Raw genomic sequence first — 22,981 nt, 5'->3', positions numbered from 1 at the left:
TGGATTTCCCTAGGGAATGTTGCTGTCTCCTGGCTGTGAGACTTGGGTCAGGTAGGTCTGTGGATCTCCATATACACCTGTTGAGCAAAGTTACAATGTTAAGGAATGATACTACTTAAGCAGAACAACAAAAGTACATGAATAATCCATTTTTTTTCATATCGTAAATTAATCTGCACTTACAGTGAAATCAGAATCGTTGAATTCAGAGGAGACGCCCACAATCTTGCTGACTTCTGCGCTCTCTTGCACCACAGCATGGAAGAAGGCCAGCACATACAATAAGCCACGAAGGCAGGTGGGCATTCAAGCCGAAGGTCCTATGAGATTTTGGAGTACGTGGCTCTCAAGTTGAGCTTCTGAGTCCATTGGGAGGCTCCCCACATGCATGATTAAATTACATGTAAACACAGTGATTCATCTCTTGAAATCTGTCTCTTTAATGATAGTATTTTCTGGATTAGATACCATGAGAATAGCAGTTTGAACAAATTATGTGATCTCATATACAGCTTTAGTAAAACTCTTTATACAAAAATATTCTATATTGACAACTAATGTGTTCCTAGTACATTTCCTTTTAAAAAATATTATTTACGTGTCTATTTGTTCAAATAAACAGGTTAAAGGAGAGTATCACATTATTGTATAGAAAATCAGTCTTTCCATTACATAGAGTAAAACTATTTAAATTCAGCGCCTATATGTGAAAATCCTAGGCCAACTCATTAGATCCCTTTGTAGTTAACTCCAACTGCCTACAAACACTCTGAAGAAAACACTACTAAAGGCAAAAGGGACACTTTAGTTTTAATTTTTAGTGACTTTTTTGCAGCATGCCAAATGGGGAAATCCTGAATGGGGTTGGTGGTGATCCAAGGAAGCTGGCTGGGATTGGGCCTGGTGATCCTCTCTTAGGGACTTCTAGATCCTTCAAATGGCTCACCAGCAGGTGGCACCTGTAGCATCAACTACTGACCACGGGAGGCTGCATTCTCCAGCAGCTGCAGCAACCTTGCTAGAGGAACAGAAGACGGATTACCCTTGAACATCTTTACTTTATACTTCTCTTATTGGGACTACTCCAGTATATATATTTAATTTGGCCACTGTTTCATAGCAGGATATGTAAAGAGTGATTCAGTACCTCTCTTGGCCTTGGCCTATAGCAAGGAACTTGAACTTGCTGCCTTCCAAAGCCTGACTCTCAGCTTAGTTCTTGAGGTCACCACACAGACAGGACTCAGGTGAAGATAATGGGGGAGGAAGGTGTACTGGTTCATAGATTGCATCGTGCTGATCAGTATTGAACATACCTGAGCAGAAACACAAGATAACATGGAAATCCTTGACAAGTCTTTCTGTATTAACTGGCATGTTCTGTTAACTTCATAAAATAATTGTGCCTGGTCAAATGCAATCACAGTGATAATTGTGGTGTATAAACATACAATGTATATACGTATATAGACACATATATACTGTGTGTGTTTATACAGAGAGAGAGAAACAGACTCACTTCTCTGCCCAGTGACAGTGACAAATGGTCACAGCCCTGTAGACTCTGTCAATATTTAAGCAGCGATAACAGCAGCTTCTGAAATACTGACAGGTTCCGATATTCAGAACGGAGCCTGTTCTGGTCCATCTGCTGCTCACTGAGGTGGGGGAAAAAGAACGAAGTTTTGAAATATTTAAACAATTAATCAAAACACCTGCAGTGAGACTCTGTGTCATCATGTTCACTTACAGACTTCCAGTCAAAGTGATTTTTTCTCCTACGTCATCAGCAGAGAACCAAACTGTTCAGGAAAGTAGCTTCAAGTAGTTTCATAATGTCTTCTCCAGCCCTGGTCTTGGAGCCAGTCACAGGGCTTTCTTTGTAGTTGTTTTTCTAGGGATAGATTACCTTATACAGGAGGTGGAAAAACGTCAAACATTGTCTTTGAACATTGGGTGCATTCAACTCTCTCTGGATATCTCACCCTTGATGAAGAACTCCAGCTCTTCCCATGCTCTCTTCTGCCTGCCTGGGATCTTGATGGTCATGTGAAAGAAAATAGCAGCTTAGGCCCTAATGTGACCTAAGGATGCGGTCAGTCTGTAAGAAATAATAACAAACCGTGTGCTTTATCAATTGTTTCTGAAATTTTGTATCATTTCGGTAATTATTTTACCAGTAGGCCATAGTTATAAACACTGGGCATGTCAGAGTGTTTATGATGTTCTTCTGCCTCGGGGCAGGACAGAGTCTGGCAGAGATTTGCGCAGTAAAACAAACAGTTCCAGGTAGGAGGCCAGGGGAGAGCATTTGGTAAGCATGCTGTCTACCAGAGCCATTTGCCAGCACAAAGAACAGATAGCACCACGCTTGGCTGCTGGGTCGGTAGCCAAATTTCTGAGTTTATCAACGCCCACAGATGTCTTCACAGCAATTTGAGTTTCTCAAAATACCTGATAATCACAACATCAAACAAAGAAATTAAATAAGATGAATGAACTCAGTGAATTTGCTGTTCTTCATCTCCATTGTTTGCTGCATGAACTTGACTCCTCACTGGCTTGACTTTGTTTTCTCCAGTGTGGAAACCAGCCTCAGTGTTATCCAGCATGTTGCCTGTAATATGCGTCAGCTCTCTGAGCAGGAGTCCCCAAGGTTCTTCAGCAGCTTCATTGCTGCTGGTTTCCTGATCAAACTCCTACGCCTGCTCCTCCAGCTCCTTTCCTTCTCAAAGCCCATGATAACACTTCCAGCAGTTTAAGTCCCCTCTAGACCTTCCAGGGTCACATGAAACACAGACAGAACAAGGGACTTTTATACCTGCTGTTCACATCTTACAGACAAAAACTATGGCTACTATGCCAAAGGATCTTTACCAGTATAGTTAATGACTATAGCTTTTCCAAACACTGATGGGTTATATTTGGGGTTTCACAGTTTGGTGTTGGGAGATAAAGTTTTAAAGTTGGGATTATAGTCCACCTCCTTGTCACTCAGCATGATGACTCCGTCCGCCCTGCCCTTTGATATCTCTTCTCCAGGATAATAATCACAGGGTCAATGTAATCGTCCACATCTTGAAAAGGAATGGGAAACCAGTATTTGACGGCCATCTCTAGCTGCTTCAGGGGAGTCTGGACTATTAAAGATGAGATCTGGGGAAAAGAGATCACAGTGCCAGGGACTCATATGGGATTCTTCCAAAATGCTGACTTGGGGCTGTCAGCTGCGGGAAACCTGTCTAAAGTGCAGTCCTCTCAGGGACTTGTCAGTAGTAATAAGACAAATTTGCATTTGCAGTAAATATTTTGTACCTTGAGTTTGTTGTTTTCTTTCTTCTTGATTCCAGGAGAGGGCTTGCTGTTGAGGATCAATACACATGGAAAACTGCCCTCTGGTTGTGAGGATCCCATTCTGCACTGACAGCTCATCTGGAGGCAAGCCCTCAGATCCCCATCTGCAGTAGCATACAGGGTTTATATGAAACATATACACTTAAACCTACAGCACCGGTAGTTGGAGTCAAGTATAGTTAAAATAAAGACAAAAACACCCCAAAACAATTCAAGTTTCAAGTTGCAAAACCTGAGCACACAATCTAATTGTCACCTGCTGATTTCTACTTCATCAGTAAGAAGGCTTTCCACTTTGAAAGGCTGGCTCAAGGGATGCCCTCTTCCACATCCTTAACCCATAATTTGGTAACTGATCTATCCTGAAGTCCCAGCTGAAGGCTCCCTTCACAGCCTAGGAAAGCAGCAGAGATCAGATGAAGTCGCTTGAGATGAGACGTACGCGCCTCTGCTTCAACTCCTCCCAAATCTTGTGTCCACCTGGAGGGGGGATAGAGAAGAGTGCTGTAATGAGAGATAGGCAGAGACACAAAGATACAGTGAGAGGGACACTTGAACTAATCCAGACAAGCAACTCTTAGCAGGCTGCTAGTCCTTATATGGCAAGTGTTGTAAACTTCCTGTTTGCATCTTTATGTCCCCACCGCTCATCTCCAGAGCTCAGGCCGGTGATGAGTTTGTCAGCTGATATCAGCCTCCTCTCCATGACTTCAGCCTCCTCCTGAAGCAACTGTTTCTCCTCAATAGCAGCTTGATACTTATCTCCCAGAGCCTGCAACTCTTTCTGGATATTGCTGAGCTCACTCTGAATGCTTTCCAGCTCCTTCTTACTCTGAAAGAAGTTCTTCTCTAGAAGTGCTACGAAAAGCAGCAATGGAAGAATCCACTTTACAGATTACTGTGTTCCTCCTTATGCAGCATGATGGAATACCCCTTTTAAACTTCGCATTACCTTCTCTCTCTTAGGTTTTATCTCCCTGGCAACCTCACAGAAACCCATGATGGCCTCAACAAACTTGAGCATTCCTGAGCCAGCTCTACTGATAGCCTGCATCTCCTCAAGGGTCGTATGGAGGTTCTTCAGGAAGCCTGGTCAAACAAAATGGCAAAGATGTCGCAAAAAGTCACGAGTATTTGTTATTATTTGCAGTTTTTAGGGTAGTTTTCCATTGATCATGAAACTGACTTACCTTTGACAGTCCTAACCTGACCGTTACTTATGGAATCACAGTCCATCTCCATCAGTGAACGCAGGAAGTTAGCCTCTGACATCATCCCCTTAGCTGCTTGCCAACTGATCTCCTTGTGGCCACGCAGCACCAAGATGCACTCACAAACCATCTGCACCTGTTTGGGAGGCTTGGCAAAAGATCTGCACGAGGAACCAGTGACAAGGGCAGACAAAAAGAGATATAAATAGATGGTGTACATTTCTTGTCAGATATGTTTTGCAAAATTGATTAGTCTGCAATTAAAGATCCTAAAATAATAATCAACTCCCTATACAGCATATTTTGGGTTATCATCTATCTTCTTGACAAAGTTTTAGTATGAGTTACAGAGGCCACTGTCTATCTATTCATTTATGATTATTGGTAGCTTTTTCCTCTATAGAATGAAACCAAGGAGAAGAGTTTACCTGATCTCTGTGACATCAGATTTTCGAGGTCCTGAAGGGCGCTACAGGGTCAGCTTAACGCTGGCAGAGCTTCATAAGGGAACTTTCAGCTTTTCTTCTCAAACAGCGATCACTTTGTTCTGGCTCTTCAACTTTCGGCTTTGTCTCTGCCAACTTCTTTTCTCCTCAGCTAAAATGAGAAGTGCTTACAAGGGTTTTGACCAGCTGTTTCTACTTTTGGTAGTTTATAATGCACTGTTGTTCCGTTCAAACCACGCAGAGCAAGAGGGGGACAGCAGTCAGTCACTGGACCTACAGTGGTGTTAGTGACGATCCCATTCCAGCAGGGTTTCACAAGTCATTGACTCTCAGCAAGGACAACCTCTTCTGCACTGCTAGCTTGATATCCAGCCCAGCTAGCTGCTCACTGTATTCCTTTTAGTTTATCCAGACTTCCCTCTATGGCTTGCACTGACTCTAAATGGAGGAGAAAGCAATAAAATAAAAAGTCTCTCAAATGATCACAAACATACATGAGGAACAAATTGTTTGACGTATTCCATCCCTTCCTTACCCAGGAGAGTATCATTGTTTTTCTCTGAAGAGTTTAGAGTAGGTAAGTTAATGAAGTCCAGGTAGTTCTTTGGAGTAACGTAGTTACTACGCCTGAGTTTCTGCAGGAACAGCTTGCTGTAGTCACCCACAGAAGAATGGACCATGCATACATGATCTATCACGTCTGCAGAGTGCGCCTGAGGAATCATGGGACTCTCACCTGTAGAAAGAAAAAAAAAGTGTCTGAAAAGACTGAAAATAAATATATCCACAACAAATGTATTTTTAAAAAGATGTGAGTATTATTACACACCAAGGAAAGACTGAGCAACTGCAAGTAATGCCTGTGGAGGCCATGGCAGGAACCAGTCTATCACAGTGTTGTTCATCAGTCCTGAGAAAGAAAGGTAAATATAGTTGGCGAAATAAAATCTGAAATTATATTACAATTAAAAGATTACTGACAATATATTTCACCTGGGAAGTTCCTGCAGCGTGTCCTCAGGGTGTCTCCCACTGGGGACATGCCTAAAACAATGTGCAGGTTGTTGGCACTCTTGTTGACAAAGTACTGCCACAAACTTTCTTTCGAAGGACCTGTTCCCATCTTAAGAGCCTCGTCGCGAAGCTGGTTGACAATTGAATCCTTCTCATCATCAGGGAACAATGCAGGAACGATGCCTGTTAGGACAGAGAATGTACTACAGCTGAAGCTTTTAAGAAAGACTAATGTACTGTGAGCCAGACATACAGCTTAAGCAACCAACCTGAAGCTGGGGCATGCTGTTGATGAGTTCCAAGAAGCCCTCCTCAGCAACATGGGAACTGTAAAGAGGAAACACTATCTCTTCTTATTTCAATGCCGAGCTTCATGCAGCAGTGTTTTCAGGTCTTCAATGGGCGCTCTGACTACTGTATCCTCTGGGTTTAATATTATCTCAAATACCTGTGGAGTTAACTTCATTATGGACTGCTTCAGATTACTTTATAGATATAGTTTAATGCTGCTTAACCTTCAAACCCAAATCTTCCCATTGAGTTTCTTTTGCTGCATTAAATAGATTTAATTGTTGTTTCCATATCTTTCAAGCTTCACTGGTTTTTATTGGCAGTACTAAGATAAATATTCTGAATTGAGATGTGAGCATTCTTATGGCAGTGAATGGAAACAAGGTACTTTTATGTTCTGTGTATATTTCTCCTATTGTGTGGTGTAAAAACGATTGGTGGGTAGGTGTTGATAAATATGTTTTTTTACTGTGTAACTTCATCATTAGAATCATTCAGCCTTTACTACACTCTATCATAGATTTTTCTACCACATCCAGCAGTGAAAGCAGCAAGCTGGTGAGGACTGTTTGCCAGAGCCCCCTACGACAAGCAGTGCATGGCCTAAATCGACACGATAATGTGTGCACCGGTCAGATGTTCCAGAGCGTCATCAAAAACAGTACCAGATTCATCCTCGACTTGTTCTCATTGTATTCTCTAAAATTTCCAGAGAGACAGAGAATAAAAAACAGAGTGGTCTTTCAGTACATCAATCAATTATACTAGTCAGCCTCAAAGGGCTGGAGCTAATCACTTACAGAGACTCCAATGCCCTTGCCTCTTGCCCTATTACTTGTTTTTGCAACTATATTTTGATGACCTGTTCCTTGACCTTTGATCAGATCAGCTCCATCCATGTGTTGTTGAGTTATTTTGTAAACACATGAAAGCAGTAAAACAATATTCTTGTTTGTGTGAATATGCTTCGCTTCAGGGTAAATATGGAAACATAAATAAATGTCAAAATGTACTGTTGTAGTAGTTATTACAAGTTGGCACACGAAAGCAGGGGGCTTGGCTGACTTTCAGTCATGACAATATCCCTACAGACTCTGGTTCAGTCTCACTGAGGGCTGTCTGTAGTCTCCAAAGAATTGGGTCCTGATTACGAATTTCAAAATCGCTGACTCTAAAAATGCCTCAACCAGCTTCTTTATGGCCTTGTACCTGATGCAGCAAAACACACATTTGATACATTAAACAGAAATACTAACACTATTTTATACAGTAGAATTTAAAACTAGGAGGAACAGTTATACACGTTATACCTAGTAATTATGATATATTATCAATTATTACTAAGGCTTTGTCAGTCTCATCAATGAGTCTGTCATGAAGATTCTCAGTACCTGCCTTCCTCCAGACTCTCGCACAAACTGAGTGACAGTCAAAACCTGTAAAGCACAGACATTTTGAAACACAGCCCTTTAGTGCAAAGTGTTAATTCCACTAAGGAGGAATGTTCTTGATCAGACTCTGTCTGGTTTGGTGAGCTAGTCCATTGTAGACCGTGACAGGTCCCCCCAGGTTGGAAGATGAGGAACTGACGGAGTGGGAGGCAAATTTTTTGATGATGCTACAGGTTCCAGTGTGCAGAATGTGACTTTATCACACACCTTCCTTCTGTATGGCCTCTCAAATGGCTAAAATATTAATCAAGTTTATTAATTTGAGTGATTATGTCTTTTGCTGACTGAGATTCAGATTTTGTATGGTCTATGTGGCGTGAGACTCTACCTGGTGGCCTTGATAATAGAAGCGTATATAAGGTTGGAGGACTTGACTGCAGGAAGGGATGCTGAAGACACTGAAGAGCGAGATGAAGCGAGGATCCACCTCGTTCCTCCCACCTCCTGCTTTTCCCATGGAAGCAACAAAGCCGAGGTCTTTCAGGAGTTTGTAGTTCAGCCTTTCCTCGGTCATACATGCCTCCTCGATCCAATAACAGCTTGTATGCAATTGGCTGCTGTGTGTTATAACTATCCACCTGGATGAGCATATAGAGTATTAGAATAATGTTGATCATGAGAGTGCTGTCATTCTGCAAAGCACAGGAGATAAAAGACTTGGTTGAATGCTTAAAGCAGGAACCTTTGGCATATTCATGTCATCCATAAAGATCAGCAGTCTCTTTCCCATAGGAGGCCCGTAGATCTCTTTGGTCCTTTTCTCCACACTGGCCTCTAGGTTCCTCTGCACGTCCATTGAAGTCGTTCTGGATGAGAAGTTGATGATCAGAGTAATCTAGAAACACAAAGGAAGATAAGAGTTTAACCTCAAATATGATGACCTTGGATGAAAAGTTGGACAGCAAACGTACCTTTTTGTCTGAATTGAGGTTCTTGAGGAAGTTATGAATGGTGGCAGTCTTAGAAGTGCCAGACTCGCCGACCAGAAGCACTGGCTTTTTATTTTCACTCATCTGTTCCAGGATCCAGCTGGCCTCGTGGTGTCGGTAAGAAGCTGTACTAAAGCAAAGGTAGAGAGGAGGAATCAAAGGGAGGAATTTAAATCAATACGCAATGCACGCTGAAGCTTGATTTGTCCTCAGAATTTATCTTTACCTAGTATATCAGAAAATTTACTTCAGGTTAGGAATGTATTTGGTGACTAGAACCCCAGGGAACCCACTTCTCCTGTGTGCCATCAAATGGAAAATCACAGAGTCTGCAGGTATCCCATGGATGGAGATACTTTCTTAGAAATAATAGGACAATAGAACCCAAATGCAGAGAATCTGTCATAAAGTTTTATTTTCATCATGATATTAATTGATTGAACTCTAAAACCATTAATCAATCATGTCCATTTGATCCTTCAACATGGAGTACTTTATGACAGGCAAGGATATTTGTATAATCCTACATTATATGTACTCAACCTTAACCCTGTTCTCAAGATAAAATAAGACATGTAACCTACAATCAAACGGTTCCTAAAAAGGGAGTATTTAAACTACAATCTTGATGATGCCTACAACTTCATAATCATCTACACATAAATCCTTCTTCTTACCTGGATCCTTCACCAGGTCCAGCCAGGGTTTTCTGTCAGTGGCATCGACAGTTAAGCAGGAACTTGTCTTGATTAACCTATCACCTTCATCCATACTTCCAGCAATGTGGCCCCAGTGAGCAGTACAGAGCTTCCAGGAAGCTAACACTCCAGGACTTCACCACTGCTGCTTTCACCCTGAAGCAGTGCATCCAGTGTCAAGCACAGCTGAGTCACCTGGACATACTCACCAACACAGGCACAATCAATATACAGTCTGGAAGATGAATATACTGATCTTCATTCGATTATTTGGTGTATAATTACAACACAGGTACTGGAGTGAGATAGAAGGAGATTAACCCACCATGTTTAGATCTGTCTGTGGGACAATAGTCTTCAGTTTCTGGCCTTGTTTCCCATCAACAATACCATCCACAATCATTTCAATACAGCCGTGCACATATTTCTCAAACAGTTTGTTTAGAACTTCTTGTTCCTAGAAAAGAAAAAAGGACAGTGTGAGATTTTATCAAATTTCAAACAAGTAAAATTATTACATAGTGCTAATTTGTTCCCAAACCTTTTCAGGTCTGTTGTTCAGCCATCTCTGCCAGTATGGGGTGTATCGCAGGTTTTTAGGGTCAACATAAACCATTCCACAGCGGAATATAGAGGAAGGGATGGCAAATCTCCCACCTGTAATGGTAGAGTTTTCTTTACAATTCTAAACACTGACATTTGGGAGAGGCACTCTGCTGACAGCATGTCTTGAATTTTAGACAAACTCTCGAAGAGCAGAGTGCCAGTGATTCGGTAAACGTGATCTGTTCTCCCATTGGCCATGAGAGCTTGTTGTCATCCATCACTGAGTTCATATTCCTCGGGACCCACAGAGCATCCATCACTGTCAAACAGGATGTACCTGTGAGTCACACAGGCTAGTTTGTTATGTTGAAGCGACTGTGACCTTTCCTCAATTTATGCAATAGAAAAAATAATATCAGATCATTATGAATAAGCATCTCTAATCAGGCAGTTTTTACCTTCGCTTCTCTTTTGTCAGGGGTTTACATGTCATTTAAAGATGTTGGATAAGATCCCACCTGTCCAGCTCCCAGTTTCAGGATCCAGAATGTGAAAGTCTAATGACACTATGGCTTCTAGGGTTCAGTGATACATCTTTGTTTGTAATCCCAGTCTAGTGATGAGATATAATAAAGGTTAAGATGATATTTTCCAGATGAAATATCAGGAAGGTGGTACAAATGGTGGATGTAAAATTGATACTGACTTGGTCTGAGCTTTCGATAATGTGCTGATGATAATAGATTTTTCCTGACGTTGGTCCTACAATCATAGTAGTGTGTCTGGTCATCATTGTCTCATAGATCTGCACCACTTTATCCACCTGAAAGCATAAAGAATAGGGCATAACGACATCTAATACCTCATAGGCTGGAACTAAATATGTGTTACTGAAATGTAGAAGTCTAACTTGTATCTCGTTGAGAATTAAATATAAAACTCAGATCAGACACCTGGTTAGGCATTATGACGTATTTGCTTTCATGCAGAATGTGTTCCATAGTCAGTTTCAAGCTGATAGTAAACACGAGGGCAATCCAGGTTGAGGGACAGGTCTGAGATCAGCCCGAGAAAGAGGTGCACGTCTCAAACATAAACTTGAAGGTTCATGTCCCGAGAGTACGTGATCAATACCTTACATCCTTGCAGAGTGGATATGGAATCTTCGCTTATAAAATATCATCAAAAATATTGCAGTCGGTAATTCTAAACAAATGTCCAGCATTCTCCCAACATCAAACATCATTCTATATCTGTAGACCATAAACACCCTGTTTTCATTATGAATTTAAATCCAAGTATAAGTTTTCTTTTCACTCTATGAAAATGAATGTAAAATTGTTCCCTTGGTCTCTACCTTCATTGATTTCTTGCCAGTCTCTTCAGCTCTCCTGCCATCACTTAGGACAGACTTCAGAGCTCGGAAGACCAAAGTCATAATGAGATCGCTTGGAAAGCTGTCTGCACGAGCTAGATCCTGCGCAGTACTGTCATCTTCTTTGCCAGCACTCTGAATCAAAAAGTGAAGAGATAAAATCCTTAAAGAAATGTATGTGTAGCTAAACAGTTAATTCATTGCAGTGTAGGAGTTGGGAAGATGTATCCATGTTTCATGTAAATGAAAAATTGCTGATTTATCAAAGTATCAAAAGAATCTTCCAGAAATTCATTATATATTATCCTTGTATATCCAATTTACTCAAGAATACATATATAAATATTTTATGTATTATAGTTAATATTGCTTACATTGGAGGAATACTTTGTACATAACTGAGGATGAGTATCACATAAATAGTAAGAATTTCAGATGTGTTTTGTGTGTGTCTAATACCTTGGCTAATAGGAAGCTCTCAGAGAAGAGTATGATCTCACAGGGATCAGCTGCAGGTCAGCACAATGACCACCACAGGCCTGAAGAGGGCTTCTACCGATTCTGGCAGCTCTGGTGCGTCCTGCATAACTCCGGCCCATGGTGATGAAAATCCTAAGTGCCATCCAGGCTGATCTCCTGCCCTTCAAACTGATGTGAGGGAGAAATGTGAGTAAAGAAGGTGTAAAAATGAATCCCTCTTAATCTTTATATGCTTCAACTATAGAAAAATTTAATAATGCATTACTGGCTCTGTGTATACAAATAGCCTTTTACATGTAAAGCATTTTAAGGTGAAGAAATGAGAGCATTATGGATGGTCTGATTTGGGAGGAGATGACTTGACAACACAGAGGCATCGGGAGCACGATTGAACCCACGGCTATCCCGCCCACACTGGGCAAGGCCAGACAAGATCTTACCCACAGCCTGCATGCAAAGACAGAGATGAAGGAAAACATTTAAAAAGAGTCACAAATTATAATATATGTGTGGGTTTGTTTATATTTAAACAGTATTTTTCCAGACCTCACTGAGAAGTGCAGGTAGAAGCCACATGTCTGCTTCTAGCTTAGATACCTACCATTAATCAGGGAGTGGTTGCATTTTCACAAGGAGAGCACAATATGAGAGTATGTCTTGATGATCACTGTGAAGAGATTACCATCATTTGCATAAAGCTATGTGTTAAAGGTAAATTAGAATGTAAACAATTTGTTGTCCTTTGTCACAGAAGGAATAAATGTACTTATTAGATATCATTAGATAAGTGGTGGCTTCTTACCATGTAGAAACTATGCCTCACTACAGCTCTGTTACCACAGAGCAGACCTAGAGCCTGGCTAGATCTTTGGTGGACTTGTCTTCCCTACCAGCTGGGTCCAGCAGGAGCCCTGTACCCAGGCACATGGAGAGCCTGCATCACAAACACACACAGACATCCCCAAGGCCAAAAACAGCTGACAGTGAACAATTTAAGGCTCGCTTGTTCATTATATATTATCGGTTTCGGTTGGTACAAACATGGCAGTTCTCAGACCTGGGTGAGGGGGTGAGGTGATCCTGTCTGTCACAAGTGATAATCGACTGACCATTCAGTCCATGTATTCGCATCGCAGGAGAGAAAGGGAAGATTGCACTGACGCACAAACAGGTCAGCCTTGTTCCCTGCACCAGACCTTAGCTGGCTTTCCACTCAAACTCTTTGCATCCATTATACTGTAAAGAATTTTATTAATACATTGTTTATATTGTCATATACAAATAAATAAAGTAAAAAGTGGGAAAGGTTTACCTAGCAGAAATAAAGCTGTCTACAATGTCTCTTGTATGTTAATGCTGATGATGAGCACAGAGTTGAACTGCCGCTCTCATTTTTATTCATAGGTTGTGTGATGCGTGTTAGCTAGCCTGCCAATCTGCTGGTGCATTTCTTGCATAGTTCTTCAGTGCACGCTTTCCTTTCTTTGACATTTTAAAGACGCCCTACCTCCTCCCAGGTTCACTACACTTGATTGATAGCCAGTACCACTATGCCCTGTACAGCAGCATCCAATCCACTCCTGAGAAACACGAGAATGACAGATCTTACTCGAAGGTCATTCACATACAGAACTTATCACAGCACAACAACAAAATAGACTGGTAATGATTTAACTAATACACATTAATACAGTAATTTGCGCTTTCTCAAGTATACAGCCTTCTCTATTATTCATACATCCCATTCACACACTGCAGGCCATTGTCAGGGGAAATTGGGATTTCAGAGTTTTAGCCAAGGACACCTGGGCATGCAGACTGGAAGAGGCAGGGATCTAACCTGAAACCCTCTGATTAGGGGATAACCAAATCTCACCCACCCTTCTGAGCCACAGTCTCCTATACACACACCTGCTCGTGTCTACACAGTAGTAGAAGATTGCTTCTTTTGTAATCAGTCTATTGGTCCTCCTCATCTCCAGTAGTACGCCTGTCATCCATTCCTCCACTCTGCCCTCCACTGGGACAGGTGGTCAGCTCCATCACCTCCCCTCAGCAGACACTCAGGCTCCAGCCACTGTCTCACCGTGGCTGTCCACGTCGGCAACCGCAGGATGCTATGTTGTCATACATCTTGTGACCAAAGAAAAGAAAAATTGAGGAAGGCCTCTACACATGGAAAGCATTATTCTACTTCCTACTTTGAAAAAGAATAGGTTAAGTGTCTCGAGGATAATACCTTGATAATGTGCCTTCTGGACACATATGTCATTTTCATTACTCCCAGAATGCTGAGCAGTTCATCATCAGAGATGAAGAAGAAGGAGGAAACACGCCCGGCCTGGAGTCCAGGTGCAGTCACTGAGACTCTTCACCTCTCCAGACCTTCACTAGCCTGCAGGTCTGTTAGCCGGTTAAACCAGGCAACACCAAGCTAATGTCAGCTCTTCACTGCATCACCATTATCTAGACAAGAAATGAAGAAAATCATATTATTTTGAGATGGTTAGTAACAGATCACTGTGCTTTACCAGGCTAATATCTGACAACACTCACTTCTTTAAACTTTGGTCAATGCTGCTTTAAATCTCGCTTCTTCGGGGTAACTGGCAGCAAACATCTCCCTCCAATGAATATGCTCTAGGTACATCCATTTCAAGGTACCAGCAACAATACCAGGAAAGAACATTGTTTGAGTTTGAATTTATGGCTAGCTAAAGAGTGAAGAGAGATTTGGTCGCTCTACTGACCTCTATGGTCTCATCAATGAGGGACAGGTCTTTTTCCCATTGCTGGCGGTGCCAAGGAAGTGTCCAACAAATCGGCGCCTGCCATGCTCTGTAAGTTCATGGCATCGCTTTCCACTCCAGCAGGATCTCGTCGACTGCACCCAGAATAGACCGCACGTTCCTGGGGGTCCCTTTGAAATAGGGCAGAATACTGAACTCATATGGGGCTTCCCAGGCTCCACCACCTCCTCTACCCCTGGAAGCACACACACAACAGATGGAGAATAAGTCTTAATGGATTTTACTGATAAACTGATAACAACTGATCCTCTGACTCCTGACTGCTAGAAGTCATTCACTGAAGACAAATGATTACCTTTCTCAATACTGAGCTTCACAGCAGAGGTGAGCAATGTCACTTATTACATTTATATGTTTATAACTCCATAGCAACATGTTCTCCAAAGTGAAAGTGCCAGGGTTCATCTCAGCTAGTGCTATCCTTTCCATCAGTTCCTTCCCAGTGTCTGTGGTCCGAAATATAAACACATTTGTTTATATCCTGTGAAAATATATCATCAATATTTCAAATGGCAGTTTGTTTTCTGAGGACCGACCTGTCTCTGATGGCCTCATTCTTCAAATCCAGCAGAAGAGGCAGAGACTCTCTGAACTCCTTCATGTGTCCTTCGAGGAAAGAGGCCACAGATAACGCCCTCACATCTTTGGGCAGCTGCATCAGGTTTTTGATGAAACCCTCAATGCCCTCCTGGAGCAGCTGGATGTTTAAATCCACCCACAAGGTCTGAGACCACTCTGTCTTTGCATCCTGGAAGATTTCAGGACAAACATTTTGTGAGTCACCAGAATTGTGACCCAATACGAAACTTGAATTTCTAAAAGCCAACACATCCCACCTTCTGAGCTTTATACACATCATATATTTGTCTCAAGCCTTTCATATCCTTCTGCATGGTGATAACCTCTGGGTATACAGTGATTGGTAGGTCCAACAGTTTCTCAGCATTAGTTAGCTCCTGGCGTCCTCCCAATATCTTCGCAAGCTCTGCCTCATATATTACCATAACGCTCAATCCTGCAAGGACAAAAGGAGAGAGACTGGGGTAAATACCCTGCACTTCAGATAAATCTGGGGAATCACACAAACAAACAATTTATATAGTTTTTTCTTGATATAAACTATAACTGCAATCTTTAAGTACCTTTGTCCAAATCAACTCCCACAGCTTGAGGACCATGCATATTGAAGCTCTCAGTAAAGACGGACAAGTCCTGTGTAAACTCTTCCATCTTCTCCTTTGTAGTCTTTGGAGAAAAATAGGAAGATAACCATACATGCAAATCTCTATTAATTTAAATGTTCTATTCAAGTAGAATGTGTCTTACCTGAGTAAATGATTTCTTGACATCTGCCAAATTGATCCACTCTTGTCTGGATTCTTTAAAAGGTCACTCCACATCTGGTCAATACTGACTTCCAGCTCAAGTCTACTGCCTCCAACCTATGCAGAATATAGCGATGAGACGCTCAGCAAGGGAAACCACTTGTGTTTAGGGATAATAATTTAAATATACAGTACCTCCCACTTTGCATTGCCAGTGTTCTGTATCTTCCGATATCCCTGAATCTCAGCCTGACCTCCAGAGATACGTCCCTGATGCCTGAGATTGTAGCAAGGACAGACTTCAGGTCTTCAAAGGTTTCAGGACTTTGTTTCAGCTTCGCAGAGAGTTGCTTGTAGAAAATAACAATAAAGATTGCTGACATCAAAATCAAAGAATATTTAAGAATATCTAAAACACATGCATAAACTGTGAAGGGCAATTCAGTACCATGAGTTCATCTCTCAAGTTGAAGAGATCCTCTTTGGCAGTATTGTTGAGCTGGCTCCCAAGTGAACTGATCCTGGACTCAACAGTCTTCTGCACAGTGTGAACCAGAGGCTCTAGGTTTAGATGGATGACGTGCTCAGTCTTAAAAAGTGGTTCCAACATAACCTCCTGACTGATATGAGAAAGGAACTGCAGCTTGTCATCATACATGACAAAAGGAGGGCTTTCTCACAAGCAAATGTTCTTACTGACCATGATTTTCTTCTCTTTCCCAAAGAGGCCGATAGCGATTCCAGTGGCTCAGGTACTGATCCATAGAGCGGAGCAGCTGCTGGACATTCTGGGAGACTGTCATGGCACTTTCATTTATCTGAGGATGCTGACACACATCGCTGTAGAAGCTAAATGTCAGCAGTTCATCTTCACCTTCCACACGTTGCGGAGGACACCTACTGCAGGTCCTATGTATCCAAACCTTGGGTAAAACTGCTAAAATAATAGACCTGGCTGTGAATTAAGTCTAGCTGTCAGTATTAAAGCATCACAAATTATTTTTTTATCAAAACGTGACACACTAGAGAATCATGATGATCACACCTTGGTGCTCTCTACACAGTCTCTGATGCTTTGCATGATCATCGTGTGGATTATTTTGCTTTGGGGCTGCAACACGATCTTTGGGGCATACAGGATGGCATCAATTTGGAACAGGGTGGTACTTCCCATCAGTGCAATGTTGAAGGCCTGAATGCTCCTGAATGTGAAGGTTATCAAGAGGGATGTTACAGGGGATGAGAGATAATGTACTGCAATTCAAAGGAGCATTGATAAAAACTGCTCACTAAATAATGACTTCAAAAACATTGACTATTTGTATTTACCTCATCACCATCTTTACAAGGGAGTCGAACACTTTGTCTTCCCAGTGCGTGTAATAATCTGCCATACTTGTGGCTTTGCCACTGCTGCTTTGCATGATCAAGTGTTCTGTTTTAGTGATGAGGGGTCCAATGGCAGCATACTTCCTACTCAGCAAATGCACAGTTTTTACTCGCTCTTGCTCAATACGTTCACAGAACTCCTTGATGCCTTGGAAAACATGCATTAAATAATGGTATTGTTTGAATTATTTGACCAAAAGATAATATTCAGTTTTTTTACCTGGCAAATTGTTAGATTTATCTTGGGACTTGGACATTTTAGCAGGTTAGCTATCACTATAGACTGCAGCTTGGAATCAATGTCTCTCTCATTGTTCTGAATCTGACTGACAACAGACTCAAATTTAGTGACAGCCTGGAGAGCTTGTTTGATGAATTCAGGAACACCTAAAAGCAAATAACACAGTTCATCTGAATTATTCATTTCATCTGACCACAAGTGTGCATAAATAAGCATTAAAGGGATTAAACATTTCAGGCTCTGTGTGAACGTACCCAAGGAACTCCACTTGAGTCTTTTGCACCTAAAATCTTATCACTTGTTTGACTCTCTCTGATCTGTTGAGCTAGCATGGTGGAATCAGGCCTCATCTAGGCTGTCCATCACAGGAGTGGGCAGCAGTTGGATAATTTCCTTTCAGATCATCAACATACCTAGGCATGTAAGGGATGAAAAGGCAATTGATTGTTTTTGTTGTTTGGAAATAAATTCTGCTCTCAGCTACAGAGAGTTTGTCTTTCTTTTACCAGGATTACACAAAAAAGTACTGAGCTTATTTCTTAAGTTTGGTGGAAGAGTGGGTATGGGCAAAGGAAGAACCCAGTAACTTCTGGAGTACACACACACTTTTTGAGAGATTTTTTTCAACATTTTTGTGAATTTCTCCTGATGGAGGACTATTATCAACGAGTGCTAGCAATTGTGTTGCTTTATTTAAGTGGTGTTGGGACCTGGTATTTGTTCGGCCTACATGTGCCGTCAAAAGCCTGAAGCCGCATGTCCCTTTGTCCTGGAGAAAACCAGACCCTCCAGGACTCAGTCTCCCAGGGGCCATCAACGTCACACAGAGGTGTGAAAACCCCCCAGGGACACAGGTTTCAACTCCTATTGGTCACTTTGGGCCCCATGACCTGTGAGGTCACCGGGCCAATATAAGGCCTGTTCCCCCTTTCTTCTCTCTCTTTCTACAATCCTTCCGAGGGGAGAAGGCTGCCCAGCCTGTTTCCATCCAACTCTTCGAGAGGAGCACAAAGGTGCAGCTTCCAGCTCATCTCACCAAGGAAACCTCCTCGCAAGCTCTACCAACCTCCTAGCAGCAACGCGATGTCCTGCAGGAGAACTTCAACCAGCAACTGAGCTGCACAGCTCAACAGACCCACAAAGGCAGGAGCCACACCACCAGCAAGACGATTTCACCGAACTGCGAACTGCACAGCAACCTCTTTTCCCTTTCCAAGGACGGGTAACACAACTGGGCTTAATAATTATACTAGGCTAAGCAAGACTGTTTATGCGATTCTGTGGGATGTTTATAAGTTTGATTTGTGTTGTGATATTTTGGTTATAAGTGATTCGAAAGTAATGTTAGTTTGTTATGCTCTTCACAGTCTTTTGTTGCATCCACTCTACACTCTTTCTCTAACTTGGAATCAACATACACAGACACACGCATGTCTCTTCACCTAATTATCTCTACATGTTGTAAACATTCCAATAGGGGGGGGAAGGGTGTTATCTCTTTGGCCAGCCGCCATTTTGGAAGCACGCTGACTCACACAGACACACACACATGCATACTCACATACCTATCTTTGTTTAGTAAGTACACCGTTAGTAATTTGTGTTTTTATACTTTATTATATTCATAATAAATGTTTTCCTTTCACAAATGTTTTTTCATTAATGTTGCATAAGTGAATTTTGCCAACCTCTACACTGTCAAGAACTCCATATCCTTCAATTTAGCTAACTATCTATATGGTAATTTTGGTTATAGTTATTAATTTAATTGTTAATCAGAGTTCCAAATTTGTAGTTAGTACTTTTATGAGACTTAATCAATAAATTGGCTATCTTTTCCCTTCCTTTGAAAGGTGGTGCCCCGAGGTAACTTTAATCAATTAAAGTTATTATTTAATATTAATAATAAAATATTAATATTTAATATTTTATTTTGATAACCAAATTTATTGAATGCCGAAAGGCACACCATTTTATGGTATCACGTTTAATGCATTATTGCACAACAGGGGACTGTAAGGTATGCACTACATTGAGTGCCATTCTAGTTACCTGAATAATTTGTGCCACTGTAGAGTGACATTTTGAGCTAGATTAGGTAAAGAGAAGCCCATTAACTCCAGGTGTTTTGTCTCAGAAATGATTTCCCTGATCTCTGGAGCAAAGTTCACACGGTATTGCACATCCCTCTGTAATCTTCCTTCCTTTGGGGGGACATCCTTAGAGACAGCCTGAGAATGAGAAAAATCAAAGCAAACGGTGAGAATTAGAAACGAGGAGTGTGAGACGTTAGTGTATATGTATTTTTCAAAATACAGAGCATGAGTCAAAAGTGATGAGAGAGATAAATACCAATTCGGCTGGGATTTGGTTTGGAGAGGTAATCATGACCAACAGGGCTTTTTTCATTAGCAATGGCAATCTGTGTTCCGTCTCTGCCAGCCAGTGCTCATACTTCTTCAGCTCATAGTCCCTGAACTGCATTGCCATTTCCACATACTTGTCCTTGGCCTGAGCAGAATGCAGCAAAAGTCAAAGAAAGGGTTTCAATAATATTTTGGTGTTTGTCACCTTGCAACAGTCAAGTAACTCACCACTTTGCTCTGCTTACTCTCCCGCGTCTCTGGCACCTCCAGGAAGGTAAGGATGGTGTGTTTGATGCGGTACAAAAGAGATCGGACCCAGCTGATGGCTCCTGCCACAGGAGGCTCATCCATATTTAGCGGTGGTTTATCCTTGTTTGCCTTAAAGATTTCATGTATGTTGTCCACCTACAACAAAGACAAAAAGACTTAGGCACTCTGCATGTGGCAGACATTGATTAATCTCTTCGAAATTATACCAATAGTATATTTTTAGTTGCACTGTAACTTCCAGGTTTTATTTTCATTAATAAACTGAACCTGGATCTATCACAGGTATATAAGACACATGCCATAGTTAATAACTAAATTTTGTTTGTTGCAATGCAGTGTAACGTTGCAGGTAATTAAGGTTTGAATCATTCCTTGGTTTTGTCACTTTACACAACACCTGCATGGACTAACTGCTCCTCCTTTCTAATGATCTGATATTATCACATGTTATCACATGCAAGTTATTCAATCGCAACTTCATGGCAAAATACCTCTTTGCAATACTGAGCCAGTATGTCATTGAACTTTCTCATCAAATGTTTACTGATGACCTCTCTGGAGCGGATGTGCTTGAATTTCAGGAGCATGTCAAAGCCGGCAGCTGAAGAACGAAGTGTCTTAAAAGACTGATCAATAAAGTTGATGGCCTCTCCCTCGATAGCCTGTGCAGACATATGCAAAAAGTAAATCAGCTTGATAACTAAGGGACAGCATACAGAAAATTATGCAATGTTATTGGTGCAAAATGACAAGTGCATTGATCCTGCTGTGTTTAATTACACTTTTGATTCAGAACATTTTCATGGCTTCTGCATAGTAGATGCTAAACTCACATGAGCTGTAGTGTCGAAGTCTTTCATGATGGTTTTCCAGCTGCTCTTCTTAGACATGTTGAAAGGATTAAAATTGACCCCCTCAATGGGCAAAACTAGACCATCCACTCCGCATACCAGTTCATCGATTCGTTTGTTGTCACCGGTCACATTTTTCAGCTCTGGACCAAAGATGTTATAGAACTCCTCCAAAACCTGCACCAAATAAATCCAGGAGAACCATCAAAACTAAGGCGCTTTTTACACATTCAGCCGTTCAGTTACTGAGTGAGGGGTAAGTATTTATAAAGTTTATGTTCACTCACCTGCAAAACATTGTTCAGATCCTGGCAGATGGAAGCCATGTAATCAGTCCTCTCAAACAGTCTCTTGCGGTCAAACTCCCAGCGTGGATCTCTTGCAGATTCTTCAATTTCAGCGCGCACCTCAAAGTAGGTCGACTTCCATCGGTCCAGAACCTGTTTAGCATCACGCACCTTGGATTTGGCCACTTCCCTCTTATCTCTGTCCAGGGCACAGCACATTGTTGAGTTATACTCCAACTACTAAACAAACTATTTGAATAAAGGATTCTCCCTGAAATCTCAATGATATTGAAATTATGAAATATTGTATTGTAAAATGTATCTAAGATTCCATGTAAATTTAGTCGTATCCGTACATACCTGAACAACGTGTTGACATCAATTACTTGAGACACAAGTTCGCACAGCTGCCAGGCAATACGCTCCATCAGAGGGACCATACCTTCATTTGTGTTATAGTGGGAAGAGATTATCCACACAATTTTCAGGCTGTCCATCAGATGAGGGATTGTCTCTAGGATCAAAGCAAAATTTGCTCCAAAGGCCAGATTCTACAAAAGACAATGGTAAAATAAGATGAAAAGTTAAGGTGAGGATAGAAGATTTTTGTCATCAATATTTTTTTATTTCAAAACATTCTTGGCAATTGTGTTTAATGTAACTACCATTAATGATAGTACACTGTCAATGTAAAAAAAAAATGTAATAGTATATTTCTAAAATGTGCAGCTCACCATGAAGTGTCTTTCCAGCGTGCTGAGGAAACGTAAATTATCGTCTGACTCCACACGGTATTTATTAAGATCAGCAACTGTTCCTTCCAGGGTCTGAACGATGCCTGCATCTGCTTTGGTTATGACCTCCAAGATTTTCTCTACCATCGGCTGTTTGAGCTGCTTGAACAGAGCACTCAGGATGGAGGCACGCTCCTGCCAAAAAGTTATCTCAGACATAGGGCCCGGTGCCTGGAGGAAAAAGGAAAGACATAGATTCTTCAGACTCAGGTTCCAGATAAAAGACAAACCCAAATACACAGAATAAAATTCATATAGAGGCATAAAAAACAGATTTCACATTGGTATATATTTTCCTTGACCTAATAATTTAATTTTGAGCTGAAAGGGATTTAATCCTGTAGGTAATATATTAAACATTTGCGTAGCACCTGTAGATGTCTTGACCTCAGGGTTCTTAACTTTGATACCACCAAATCCGCGGATGAGATCAGAATACAAGAGGAGTCTCAAACCTGTGGCTTTTTGTCTTGCTGCTCCTCAATAACAATGGTAATCTGAGTGTGCCAGTTCAGTACACACTGCTCCAACTTCTCCACCATCTCTGGATTAGAAAGAAGCACATCCACCTCTGGCTGTAGGTCAAGCTCCGGAATGTCCAGTGTGACCTCATCCGCGACAAACATGGTGATCTTTAGATGTAATTATTAGTGAATGGTATGAAAAAAGTTTTGAAACTGAGCAGGTGTAGTATGGCTGTAGTATATCTAAGGCATCCTAGAATATGTTCCACAGGATCAAGCTGGAGTTGTGGGTGTGTCTTGGACTCCAGCTCTCCTAAATGAAAAGGATCCTTTGATCACATGAATGCTGACATAGAAGATGTAACATAGAAGAGGTTATGTCATCAAAG

At 41.4% G+C, this 22,981-nt stretch overlaps 1 pseudogene; it reads right to left on the bottom strand.

Moving 5' to 3' along the window:
• Positions 1–1,820: 1,820 nt before the first annotated feature.
• Positions 1,821–22,754, bottom strand: LOC124852383 (annotated as a pseudogene).
• Positions 22,755–22,981: the final 227 nt, after the last annotated feature.

The sequence above is a fragment of the Hippoglossus stenolepis genome, chromosome 9 (assembly GCF_022539355.2).
Source record: "Hippoglossus stenolepis isolate QCI-W04-F060 chromosome 9, HSTE1.2, whole genome shotgun sequence".
NCBI classification, from domain to species: domain Eukaryota; kingdom Metazoa; phylum Chordata; class Actinopteri; order Pleuronectiformes; family Pleuronectidae; genus Hippoglossus; species Hippoglossus stenolepis.
The sequence above is the reverse complement of the archived record's forward strand: the minus strand, read 5'-3'. Positions and strand labels throughout refer to the sequence as shown.